Genomic DNA, 13,013 nt, shown 5'->3' with positions numbered 1-13,013 from the left:
GGATTTGAATCTACAGAGAATGAGCAATACTAGCCATGTTCCTGTCTGTGGAAATCTCGTGCCATAAATACTTCTGTGAGAATACTGCACTCCTTTAATATTAAACTTGCCTATTGCTCTGAGTTGTTCTGTTTAACTTTGGACATAGTAAATGTGCTGTGTGTCAGTGTGGTATGAATGTATTTTCAGAGACACTTCCTTGTTACAATAGTAAACAGTTATGAGAGATGCAGGTAAAGCATCCTGTGGGCTTGAAGTATCTTGCATTCTTTCTTTGAATAAAGATGCACAAGGTATATTGGCTTAAGCTGTAAGTTACAGTCCTGATTCTTCTCATGTTTTCCACAAAATCCAAGCCCTACAGTTTAATGAACAAATGGGTATAGGAAGTAGATGGCTTTCATCCTAAATACATTGAGCAAGCATGTCTCGATAGAGATTTCTATTCGTTTATTGTTTGTGTTCTGAAGTTCCCATGGCCTGACCTTATTTCTTCTCTAATCTCATGATATACGTATAGTATATGCAGAACAACAGTACTGTTGGGTCAATATAAAAAAACCAAGAGCTCTGGCTGTTGTCTTGCGATTGTGTGCCTTTACCCCTTTGAAGCGTTATTTGAATGAATTTGAAAAAAAACCCAAACCTGGCTGGGAAAGAATAATTGTTGTATATGTTTCCTGTGTGTGCCAGGGACTTGGCACTCCTGCTGGGGCTTTCTCCTGCCTGCAGCCGGCAGCACACTGCACAATAATCCTGCAACTTCTGCCTTCCAGTGGTTCTAGTCCAGCAAGTGTGCTTCTCTAGTTTCTGTTTTGTTGGGACAGGGAGACAAATGAGGAGATGTGGGTAATGAACTCAAATTTCCCTTCTCATATGGAGGGGATGCAGGCTGTGTTATATTCAGAGGTGATGCACTCTCTGTTTAGCACAGTGATGCATTAAAAAAAAAAAAAAGGCATGCATTATAATTTAAATAAATAAAGAATAAAAAGTCAAGCAACAAAGCACATTTAACAAAAATAGACTGCATCTGCACTTGTGGTTTGTCTGTGGCTACTGTTCCTCCAGTTCCATCTTTCTGTTGAATATTTCTGTTTCAGATGTGTCTCAAAATAGTCAGGGAAAGATAATGGAAACGTTATCCATTTCTCTGAAGAAAAATTGAAACTCAAAGTAAAACTACTGAAAAACCCCTGGGGGTTGGCATTCTTTCATTTTAGAAAGCTCAGGTAAAGAATAAATTCATGTCCTCCAGAAATATCTGGTGACCTCTCCATGTTGCAAGGATGGGCTGGGATTTTCACAAGCTCCTGTGTAATTTAACCTCATTGAAAATTAGCTTAGATGGGGAGGTAGTGTGTGCGCTGACTGCTTGTGGCTCTGCTGAGCTGGTCCTAGGGAGGCAGTCGGTGTTTCCCCAAGGTGTGGCAGGTCCCTGCCTTCTATGGAACCCACCCTGACCTTGGTGGGGTTGAAAAAGTAAATGGAGAGAGAAGCTCCTGAAGTGGACAATGAGGGAGGCACTCTTTCAAAAAAGCATAAAATCAGGGTGGTGATCTTTTAAAAGCTGTGGGTGCCCTAATGTGAGGACAGAGGTTTATAGTGGTTAAGTGCAACCATACACAGACTGACATGCTGAGGAACACTTGACATCATTTGCCCTCTTTGGAGTAGGCATCTCTGATTAAAAATGCTGCTTTTCCATTTTTATGGTGGCAGCAAAAGGAGAGCCATGCTAGTCTGTCCTAATGATGGAGTTGGTGGGTGCCAAATGGGCCCTGAGTCACCTCAAGGAAAGCTTCTCATCTGGTGGGACTGGGAGGAAAAATAAGCTTTGAACTATGGTCACTGAAGCACCAGTTGCCCAAGCTTCCCAGGAGAGACCCATCTCCAATGTCATTCCTTGCTAGCAAACAAACCCCAACGGGCTTCTGCCACGAAAGGCAGCACCTTTGTTTTGAAAAGGAGACATCTGATGGCTTGACATGCTAGGACGTGGGAGTTGGTCCTTCTTCTCTCTGAAATGATGTGCAGTGCTGAAGCGCACTCATGAAGTCTCCATCTATGTCCTTGTGCTTGGTACTGTGATGGTCTCTGTTCCTCTTCCCTGTTCCCTCTTCATTTCCCACCACCATCCACAGAAGTCCTTGGAGTGCTTTCCAGAGCCCTCTATGCTAAGAGAAGTTGAAATAGGAAGTTCAAAGGCAACACAATCTTGGTGGGTAGGATGTTTACTTGCTATTTAAAAAGTTATATCTATACATGCAGTGTTCAGCAATATCTTAAACAGGAAATTTTAATATGGTTGCTTGTGGTTCATCTGATTTCTTCAAGAATGACTGCATATGATGAGTTTACTAAATATTTATATTAAACTACTTACTAGCTAATAATGCTTGAAATGTATCTCCAATAGATGCATATGTCATAATATATACGTTCTTATGTGTGTGAGTCAACTGTCACCTCCTGCAGTGGTTTTTAATTCCTCCTTATGGCTATGAGTGAGGTGCTATTTGCATGAGTTTCTGTCTGAGAAAAAACCCACCTGGGTATTTTTTGTTTCTTTTACTCAGAACCAAACTAACACACACAGTAATGGTTTAGCTAAGCAGAATGCTGTACTGCATTGGGAGAGGGATTCAGTATATGTGCAGAGGTTAGTGATTAACATGCACACATCTCTTCAGAGGGTTTTTGACTAGCTATAGTGTGCATAGTGGATTAATTCATGTTCAGGGGATATGTGAGCTTGAGCATACCTGCACATTTGCTCAATAGCCTTCCCTCCTACAAGTCATAATTACTAATAAGTCCCTCATTGCAGAGCTTTGTTTTATCTTTGCTTTAATTGCATGTCACAGGCATTCCTAAGTGTTTTGCGGCAGAATAATTTTTACAAGGAGCAGGAAAAAAGGTATCTTGGGCTACATTTTCCAAACTGTAATTGAATGGCATTGATGTAATTGAAAAGATGTTCCTAGTGAGAGAGCATCATCTTTTTAGATTGGGAAGTGGTACTGATAGATATGATTTTCAATTTGAATGGCTGAGGTTTTAAGCTGCTTGCAGATAATGCTCCGTAAGTTGTGGATACAATATAAATAATGGTTCACTCGTCTTTGTGTGGTTTAGAGGCCCACGAGTCTTGTGCATGGCCAAATTTTCCCCTTACCATGTGTATACAGGCCTGGTGAGCAATGCAGACACATTTGTGTGGTTGTGCTGAAAAAATGGAGAAGAAAGCAGGAGTTAAGATGTAGCAGGGCTCTGTCCACTCTGCATGGCAGTAGGCTTTTGGGTGGCTAGCTGTATTCATTTCTCATTTCATCAGGATCTATTTGCCATAGACTTTCCTGCATCTGGCTGGTCATTTATTCCTGCGCAAAGAGATGCAAAACACTGGTGTTGTCCTTCCTCTGCGTTTTGTTATTCTGGAGGATAATTTCTGGATCTTGCTCACACTTGTTGGCGGGAGATATGGGATATTCGGTTGCTGGTACTCAGCCCTAGGAAGAGCTGCTGAGCTGCTGCTGTAGGGCTTTGGGGAACAGCAGAGGGTGGAGGCCATTTCCCCAGTGTAAAATAGCTACTGTATGCAACTTCATTTATTCTTACATTGCACAATAGAGCTCTATTTTTAGCTTTCTTTTAATGCCTTGTAGTGTAGGGAATGGTGTATCTATATGTAAATGCTGAAACCAGCCTTATGCTTTGTTTCTTATTTATTGCCTATACTGCAATAACTGTTCCAAATACCACATTTTACCCTTGCAATTAATATCACTAAGTAGCATTGTCCTCCAGTACACACTGCTGTGCGTATGTTTGAATTTAACAATGTCCATCTTCCTATACCTAACTCATAGAATCATAGAATGGTCTGGGTTGGAAGAGACCTTAAAGATCATCCAGTTCCAATCCCTGCAAGTATCCCAGAAGAAATAAGAAGCAGAAATGGTGGAAATAATGAAGACCTGACAACACCAATCATAAGTGAGATTTCTTTGCAAATTAGTATTAATTTGTATTCTTATCATGTCTAAGTTATTGCCTAGATTTTGGAATAACTTCTTATTTGATGGCGTGATGGGATCAGCCTCATTAGGGGTTTAACGTCTACCATATTGTGCAGACAATTGCTTGTTAAGAACTAGTATGGGACTGTGGAGAAAAGGCTCTTTCTAAGCTCACTCTGCTTTCAGCACAATTGGTACATAGCCCTGAAAGCAAATGAGTATGTGTGTGTGTATGAGAAATTAATCCTGCTCAGGGTTGGATTAACTGGTGCAGAAGACCCAGGGCAAGGTGCCAAAGCAGAGTTGGCATTTGCTAAAAGTGGGGCTCCCAGAAATTATTTCGATTCATGTCTCTGACCTGTGGGTCATCTGCCAGTGTCCCAAGGTGGCTGATAGTAAAGCATAATGACTGCTGTCAACACTTCTGAAAATGAAGTGTGTAGTACCTCTGTATGTAGAGATTTTATGAGTAACCATCTTAATGCTTGAAAACCGTTCTATTTATTGTGAAAGGCAAATGAGTTTTTTCATTAGTTGTGGCAGTATATGACTGTAGGGATCTTGCTACATGTGGTGAGAGCAAAGAGCTCTCATATTGTCCTTCGCTTTCATGACATTTTCCTGCTAGCTTTTCTGTGTCAAGCTGATGCTGTGTTCTGGTGGGACTTAGGGACTGAATGTTGTTTGTCAGATTTTTGTTGGTTTATTTTGTCTTCTTTTTGACTGATCTTCTCCCTTCTTGATGTTAAAGCGTCCTTACCTCTGATCCTTCTTTACCTCTTCCTTACTGAACTCCTGTTTTCTTAAGAATTATGGGTGACATGTTTAGCTATCATTTAACTAATTTAGAGGTAGTAGGTGTCTGTTCAGAAAGGTTTGCAGGATCCCTTGATGTAACATAAGGAGTCATTTGCATGCTTAATCAGAACAAGTACTCTTGCAGCTGAAAGATTAATGTTGTTAATAGTTTAAAACAGATTTGATAAACAAATATAATTACCATTGCTGACATCTAGCAGGAATTAAGAAGAGGCAGCCTCTAGACGTATAATCTCAAAATTGATAGGGCTGCTTACTTTTTATTAAGGAATTTTACATTAATGATGTCCATACATGCGGAGAGTGTTGCATTAATCAATCTAAAAAAGCATTAACCCTGAAGGAAAGGGAGTTTCTTGGAAAGTGAAAGCAAAGCAAAAATTGATCCTGATAGATTGCCCTCGGGAATTGGCAGGGATTACTGATGGCACAGCAGGGTACTGAGCTGGAGGTCAGGAGAGATCTTGCCTTCCAGCGGCTAAATAAGAGCGTGGCTGCCAGCCGCAAGCCTTGTGGTGTGAGTGCCCACAGTCAGAGCATATGCTGCAGCCCTGCGTGTTGCTGTGCTTTGCTCTAGGGTTCATCCCTATTAGCGTTGTTGTCTGTTCATTATTCTCCCTGTCTATTTCCCTCTAGATCAGTGTTTTGCTTTGAAAACGTATTTATCTGAGTGAAGCTGGTCTAAAATGGATGAGAGCCACCTTCTCTGTAGCTCTTGTGGAGCTGGTCTCACCAATTCTCATGGTATTTCTGTTCCTTGGTTCTGTCCTTGATTGTCTCTTAAAGGGACACTCTAATTTGCTGGCATTAAAAATAACGTTCAAGATGACTGCAGTTGATGGGGCTGGGGAGAGGAGTCCTTTGGTTTATCTGAGATTTACTGTGGGTCCAACAGCACAGCAAAGGGGGTGGGCTCAGAGAGAGCATTGGTAATTGATCAGATGCATGAACGTATTTTTTGTGTTAGAAACGTTGATAGGAACTTTATTAAAAAAAAATAGAAAATAGTAAAAAGGAGCTATAATAAAAACCATATATATTCTTGAGCATGACACAGAATGTAAACAGTGCGCTTCTGCTTGCCTCCCTCCCAACAGCCAGTGTCAGCAGAAATCTGGAATTCTCAATCTCACCATTGACTTAAAATCACTTTTTTATGAGAAGCCTTTGTGATAAACCAAGGCCCCTTGGTATTAAAATCAGCTGCTTTTTGTGATTCAGTTTACATCTTTTTCTGCCTATCCTGGTAAATGCATCCAAATGCAGAGTGGAAGCATAAAGTGATGCTGAGTACCCATAGTCTGAATTTGCTCAGTCATGTTGTACCTGATGTGGCAGTTCTGCGTAGGGGCAGAGTGAGGCTGGTCCATGTAAGATGACCTACCCAGGTTTAGCCCTGAGGGCTCAAGAAGCTGCTCACAGCAGGTTTTGTTGATGAAGCCTGGAGAATAGAAAAGAACCCAACACTTGTCCCAGGCAGGATGGATGTGCAGTGACCTCTGTAAAATGTGCCTGGATAGAAGAGGCTGTTCTTGTTTCTGACCACCATTGGAGATAAATACTCATGGATTGAAGCACACAAAGCCCTAACATGACAGTGCCTACAACTGATTTGCAGATGGATCAGTGGGACTCTGAAAATGCTGGTTTAGTGTTGCTAAACAGGTAAAGTCTTTGGGTTGCTTGCTGTGATTTCATGAAGCTTTCTCTGGCTGACACTGTCATATTTTCTCTGTGATAGACCTTGCTGTGCAGCCATTTGGCACCGCATGGATGCAACATTGGAAGATCTTAGCCAATAGACTGGTCAGTAAAAGCAGGACCTGCTGTGAGATACCAGGGCAGGGCTGAATATATGTTTTTCAAGGAACTGTTGTGAGGCTTGTGGCCTGGCTTAAGCAGAGCTCAGGCATCGAGGATGGAACCTCAAAAGCAGTGTCTGTTGAGATGGGAGGTGGTTTGAAGGAAACTTGTGCCTTTGTTTGAGTTGACCCTTGTCAGGTCTGGAGGTTGGTTTTGTTTGTTTGTTCTTTTTTGACTCGGACTCCTGCAAGAGCCTTTTTTTCCTCTGTTTCTTGCAGTGCTTCCTAGCAACTGAGCGCTTTGTGTGCTTTTCAGAGTTCAAGTGGTCCTCAGGCTGCTGCAAGTCCCAGGCCTGTTATCAGGCAGAGGGAAGTTGTATAGCCTGGAGGAGGGTAGATGGGTTTGAGCCTGGGAGAGCTCTTCCACCTGCAGAGAGGAGGCTTCCACCTGTAAAGCCAGGATGGGGAATGTGCTGTGCAGAGTTCTCGTGTGATGCTACCCCCTGCTCACAAGCATAGAGGGGTAATTGAGCCATAAACCACATTGTGGCACACAAAGAAGCCATTTTAATTTCAGTCTCTGCTGGAAGCACCACATGGAAAAGAAAATGTGATCAGTATAAAAAGAAATGTTTATGTTCCTAGGAGCAGAGACCTCCCAAACAACTAACATCACTTGACAAACTGCTGTTTAAACTGCAAGTAGTTTAAGTGCTGCAGCTCAACAGGCATTCGTCACAGCTCTGGCATAAATGTGATACACGCTATTGGTCGGTTGCTGCTTTAAAGCAAAGAAGATTTCCGGTAAACATCTTTTGCTTGAGGAAAATGTCATTCTTTTGCTTTTTCTTACTTGGTAAAGCTAAATGCTGGAAAGCTGGGCAAATGGCAACTTGGTGGCAAGGGTGCTGGGGGTATGGTTCTGGAATGAAATAAAGATTGGATTTTAGTTTGTTGCACAGATCAGGCTTTTGGTCAGCAGACAGGCAGAAATGTTTTGTTGGCTTTAGCTTTTAGGAAGGGAATAAAGAAGGAAAAGGGCTTTTAGGGGGAGAGTTTTAGAAGCTACAACTTCAGCTCTGATCTGTCTATCTTTAATGTTCACTGACTCAACTAAAAGTACTTTAAATAAAACCTTACTTTTCTGTAGAGCTGCTGGAAGAGTGACCGGAGACATAAGGATTGTTAAGAATTGGCATTTTTCAAAGGTTGAAAAATAGCATTTTACAAAGAGACTGAGATTAAAAAAGAAGTTTGAAGAAAAAAGTCACTCTGGAAGATAGAAATATATGGGTGCCTATAATGTTCTGCAGCATACCAGATCAAAATGACTTTTGTCTTTGCACACCAAATAGAATCAGATTATCAAATATAAAATAGTCTTAAGAATCTAATTCCTGTCACAAAGACATTATTGATGCTGTGAATTTCGTGCAATTTGGAAGACAAAAATTGCTTAATTTATTTTCTGGTTATCCTAAACTAGTTCAGTGCCACCCTCTGATTTTTTTGGTCTCCAAAGGGAAAGAGACCATCCCTCATGCTGCTTTCTTGTTTTCTGATTCTGAGTGAAGCTATGTATTTAGAAATCATGCAAGTGTGGGAGTCCTGATGGGTGCAGGTCCATCTTGCATGGAGCTGGGGCTGCAGCATGGGAGAAGCTGCTGTTCTTCTGCTCTTAATCCCTCTTTCCATCACTGGCTTTGCAAAATTGGCTGAAGAGGTCTTGATCAAGCAGCATTCCTATGACAAGGTTGCTGAACAACCTGACTCCCTTCTGTCCAGCCCAAGGTTCTATTGCTTGAGCAAAAGTCGGTGATTCTAGATATTGTCTCTGTATCTCGTTGCCTGGATTTCAGATGATTATTTGTTGTAAAATTATCTTCCTGTGCTTGGCCTATGCTACTCTGTGGATGGCTTCTAGCAGTCAGGCTTAGGTGGGAAAATAGGCAAGGCTGTTTTTGGGATGCAGCAGAAAATCTTCCATCATGTTAGAAATTAATTTCTGAAATGGAGATGCAGCTATTACAGCTCCCTGTATCTTTCCTAGGCAGATGTGCAATGGTGTTTATCATACAAAGGATGAAACATTCTATCTGTTCCCATGGTAGGAAGGATAAAATGTAGAGAAATGACATTCGAATGTTCTGTAAGTAAATTCGAAAGTGTGTTAAAGTCATTCCTCCAAGAGATGACTGCAGTTCTTGCAATGCTCTTCGCCAGAGATGTGATAACCTCAGCCATTTTGCTGGAAGATATTTCTGTCCCATTATCTGTAAAGTGACTACCACTTATGAGTTATCCCACAGAGACCTTTCTGCCCTGAATCCTCATACAGCAAAGCTGCTCATGGGGACTCCATGTAGTGCCTCCTCTCAAACTGATTGCAGCTTCAGACTGACCAGTCTACAGGCAATTGCTTGAAGTAGATCAAGAAATTCTTTAGCATATAGTAGCTGGAAAGTTTTAAGATTCATTGGTTATATATGCATGACAATACACACTTTCCATCTTCTTGTAATCTTGTGCTTTGGGAAATCTGTGCTTGAACCCTCAGGAACAGAATTTATCCAATTTTTTCTTCAGCATGTGGCAGAAGCTGTAGTCTTACGACACTTATGTGGCTGGTACTGCTGGCTCAGTTGAGGCAGGAAGAGGTATGTAGTATTGTGTGGGCAGCTGTAATAAGGCGTAAATACAGGCAAGTTACCTTAAATAACCCCAGTACTCCAGAGAAGTGATTTTACAGTGCATCCTCTAGGAAAAAAATATTGCTTGATAGCAGTTTTGAATTTGTGCAACTTCAGTTTGACATATATTTTTTCCTCTACATACTGTGTTCACAGCAGTAGGTTCAGATCATGCATTGAGATCTGCTTTTGGGTGCAGAAAACTAATCAGGGAAATGTTTCATAGCCCAGAGGTCTGGATTTGCAGACCCCAGTTCAACAGCTGCATCTCTCTGTGCTGGCAGGAAGGAGCATCTGTCAGGGATGCAGTGTGGTCCTTATTAAATTATAATTTAAAGCTATGGTTTAGAGAATCAGGTTCCATTATATACTTAAAAATAATAATACTACTAATGCAGTGGTTAGTCTTATCAGAAGAAATGCCTTTTATCTGGACAAAGGCTAAATTTTTCAAGCTACAAAGAGCAAGGAAAATGGATGAATTGGCATCCGCACTTAATTGCTCCTTGCTCTTATGAAACAGTGTAGGTGTCTTTCCACCAAGAGAATAAAGCCCCCTGAGCCTTTAGGCTTGTTTCCTATTTGTGACAGAGCAGTCACGCCATGAATTGGGCTACATCAGGAACAGTGCTCTGAATTGCGTGACATCGAATTTCCTTCTCTTTCCACTCTTATCAATGCATCAATATACAAAAATGCCTTTTTGCATGAATTTTTAAGCAGTGTGTTGTTTCTGTTCCAGTCTGGCTTGCTTTTATAGCACATCTCTTCCTTCAGCTATTTAGAAATGCAGTCATCTTTTTATTTTCATGATGTTCCTCCCAAGTCACATTACCCAACTTCAGTAAATGGTAAGTGGTCATCTGAGTCGGGAAGGATCAGGGTAGTATAAAGTTGCTGAAGACTGAATCATTAGGAAGTTTTCTTCTGCATAGCTTGCACACATTGATGTTAACACAATTTCCGAGCAAGGGGTGGCAAAGATTCCTTGGCATCCTTTCACAGGAAACATTGAGGTAGCCTCTACAAAATGACTTGAGGAATTGACTCTGTTACCCAAGTTGTAAGAAAATAATAATGAAAGTTTGTGAAGTTCTATGAGGGTTTGTAATTAAAAAGCTTTGAGCTTTGGTCTGAAGTGTACTTTTGCCTGTGTAAATCAGAGGACTGAAGTTATTGTGTTCTGTTACGGTAGCAGAAGAGGTGAGGAGACACCTCCTGCAGTCCTCTGGTGCAAGCATTGGCTGTGGGTATTGAACAGCATCTGTTCTGAAAGATTCATTAAAATCAACTGAAATTCAGAGGAAGCATGCTATTGCTTACAAAGCTATCTTCCTCTTACTCCCATTTATTTGCTGTTTCTTATGTAAGCAGTTCAGGGTAAGACATGTCTTCTGTCTTTGTGAGATTTGACATGAGGGGGTGGCTACCAGGTAGAATCACTTCTAAAGAAATAAAACATTTCTGTGTGCTCTTGTTCTCAAGAAATAATGACTCAACAGCCTCAGTCTTTTACTGGTTGACCTGTTGAAGCAGCTGCTAAGGAAAACAAGTTCCTGTATGGACTACTCCAGCAGCTATTTATAGCAAAACATTAATTAATAACTTCATGGGTCTGGCATGGGAATTGCTAGGAAGGATGATGGAATAGTATTCATGCTGCTTCTTTGGAATAAGTGCCAGCGATGCTGTTTATCTTTGTTAAAATAAACTGTAACTTTATGCCCTGACTGGCTGTTGGAAGTTTGGTGTTTTAATTCAATGGGCCAGGTTTAGATGCTGGTCTGCTAAAGAAACAGGGTTAACTACTGGTAGAGGGTGTTTAAACTGGTGCAAGCAATGTGCTTCAGAGCCAGACAAGAGTGGGAAAGTCAGTAATTTAGATTTCACTTGACTGTGGGACAGAAAGTGCAGATTAATGACGGAATGCGTGTGTGGATGGCCAAATTCTTGTGTAAAAGGAGATGTGTTGCCCTTTCTTCTGCTTTTGTCTCAGCAGTACTTAAACTATTTGCCTGGAAAAGAAATAGTATTTTAATCATGTAGTGGTTAACACTTCTAGTGCTACTGGAGACCTCTCTGGTTTGGGCAAAAGTTCTTGGTTAGAATTTGTATTTGTGTAGTGAGAAGTTGCTGAAAAGCAGGGCTGGTGTCCTGCGCTGGGTTGGCAGCTTTACTTCTGTGCTGCCATGCCAGCTCTGCCAGGTAAGGTGGATGAAGGGAGTCAAGTGTAGAGCTCCTGTGCTTTAATCCCAGCAGTACACCTGAAAAAAATGCCATCTTGATGACAAACTCTGTAACCTCGCTTAGTGCCAGTGCAAATTACTTTGCAGGAATACATTACAGATTAACTAGTGGGTACTACCAAAATAAATCCATCTGATTATAAATTTTTATGCTTGGGAGGTCCTGTATAATCAGTAGGACCTGTTATGTTTGTGAGAGTGGTGGTGGGATTTTTAGTTTGTTTTTTATTTTTTCAAAATAAGAAGATATGAAGAGTGTCTGTATTGAGGAGAGCAAAAGCAGAGTGCAAGAGATTCTAAGAGAGGGAGAAATGTGCTGTTTAAGATGAGGCCAGTGAAGGAAGTGAAACACTTGAAAGAGGGAAGTGGCTGACAAACTTTAACACTGGTGACAAGAGAGGAGGAAGATGAGGAAGATGTTTTGGAGAGGAAGGGATAGCAAAGCAAGCAGAGGGGAAGGTCATGTGTTCGTGTGAGTTTTCCTTAAAGAGAAATGGGCAGAGGGAGAGATGAGAGAACAGAAAGGAGGAATTCAGGCAAGTACATGGCTCCTATAATTCTGAAACATTAAAAAGGATGTTAAACATGGCCAAATAGTAAAGTCAGTAGTAGTTTCAACTGCTATAATAACCCCACACTTTAAGGATTTATTTGCTGCCAAATATAACCAGGAAAAAAGCCACTGGAATCAGTATCTTTTGGGTGTAGTTACTGTGTAGCAAAACTAGAATTCCAGGTGCACTTTTCATTGTCAGCAAAGAAATTTCATATTTCATTTCACAATGGCATAAGCCTTGCAGCCAGGAGACCCTCAGCAGGTGTATGTTTAAAGGGCTTTAATATTGCTTTTGGACTTTATATTGAATGAAAATCTTTGATATTTGGGTAACTGGTGTGGTTGGAAATAGTTTGGAGACTGTACTGACTAACAGCTAACACTGAAAGGAGGGAGTGTAAGCCTTTGGGCAGAGTACTGCTTGGGCCCTAGAAAAATAATCACTACATCTCAGAAGTGTTTGTTAAGTTTTAAATACGGATGGGAGTAAGGAGGTGCTTCTGGTAGGCATGCTCTCAAGTGGCCCTGCAAGGAGCAATAGCAGGAGACTTCAGGAGGAAGCGTGTGAAACAAGTATGACTTGAGCACTGCGTTTTCAAACAAGACTACACAAAAAATGACTCAACTTTACAGTACCTCAAAGTGACTCGAATGGATGGTTTGTATTAGGAAAAAAAGCACACTCCAAGTATAAATTCATGCATGATAAAAGAAAAACTGCTTCCTGAGATTCTTTAGAAATAGCATTACAGCATCAAACTTCATGGTATGTTGTACTGAATGATAACCATAATCTACACTGTCCAGCTAGGTAAGAGAAGTAGAAGAACAGGCTGTGTTCTGTACATCCTGACCCATCCACATGCTAAATTAAAGTG

The 13,013-nt window shown here is 41.1% G+C and overlaps 1 protein-coding gene across 5 annotated transcripts in view; it reads left to right on the top strand.

The window, feature by feature from the left end:
- NEURL1 (neuralized E3 ubiquitin protein ligase 1) overlaps positions 1-13,013 on the top strand; it is a gene marked incomplete at both ends in the record, with an annotated part of 160,779 nt that overhangs the window by 73,861 nt on the left and 73,905 nt on the right. The gene's annotated exons all lie outside the window — the stretch shown is intronic.

Source organism: Psittacula echo (genome assembly GCF_963264785.1).
Source record: "Psittacula echo genome assembly, chromosome: 6".
In the NCBI taxonomy this organism is placed as follows: domain Eukaryota; kingdom Metazoa; phylum Chordata; class Aves; order Psittaciformes; family Psittacidae; genus Psittacula; species Psittacula echo.
This window is presented reverse-complemented; position numbering and strand designations above follow the sequence as displayed.